This window comes from Callionymus lyra, chromosome 15 (assembly GCF_982586985.1).
Source record: "Callionymus lyra chromosome 15, fCalLyr1.hap1.1, whole genome shotgun sequence".
NCBI classification, from domain to species: domain Eukaryota; kingdom Metazoa; phylum Chordata; class Actinopteri; order Syngnathiformes; family Callionymidae; genus Callionymus; species Callionymus lyra.
The window spans coordinates 6,137,209-6,138,112 of NC_141832.1; positions in this window are offsets into that span (position 1 = coordinate 6,137,209).

Below are 904 nucleotides of genomic sequence, written 5' to 3' on the forward strand. Positions count from 1 at the left end.
AGTGTAGGAACAAGGATATATGTGTAGTATTGTCCAGTACTTTACTCTTGTGTTGTGATAGTGTAGTAACAAGGATATATGGGTAGTATTGTCGAGTACTTGACTCTGGTGTTGTGAAAGTGTAGTAACAAGCATATATATGTGTAGTATTGTCCAGTACTTGACTCTGGTGTTGTGATAGTGTAGTAACAAGTATATATGTGTAGTATTGTCCAGTACTTGACTCTGGTGTTGTGATAGTGTAGTAGCAAGTATATATGTGTAGTATTGTTGATTTCTTGACTCTGGTGTTGTGATAGTGTAGTAACAAGTATATATATGTAGTATTGTCCAGTACTTGACTCTGGTGTTGTGATAGTGTAGTAACAAGTATATATGTGTAGTATTGTCCAGTACTTGACTCTGGTGTTGTGATAGTGTAGTAACAAGTATATATGTGTAGTATTGTCCAGTACTCGACTCTGGTGTTGTGATAGTGTAGTAACAAGTATATATGTGTAGTATTGTCCAGTACTCGACTCTGGTGTTGTGATAGTGTAGTAACAAGTATATATGTGTAGTATTGTCCAGTACTCGACTCTGGTGTTGTGATAGTGTAGTAACAAGTATATATGTGTAGTATTGTCCAGTACTTGACTCTGGTGTTGTGATAGTGTAGTAACAAGTATATATGTATAGTATTGTCCAGTACTCAACTCTGGTGTTGTGATAGTGTAGTAACAAGTATATATGTGTAGTATTGTTGAGTACTTGACTCTGGTGTTGTGATAGTGTAGTAACAAGTATATATGTGTAGTATTGTCCAGTACTTGACTCTGGTGTTGTGATAGTGTAGTAACAAGTATATATGTGTAGTATTGTCCAGTACTTGACTCTGGTGTTGTGATAGTGTAGTAACAAGTAT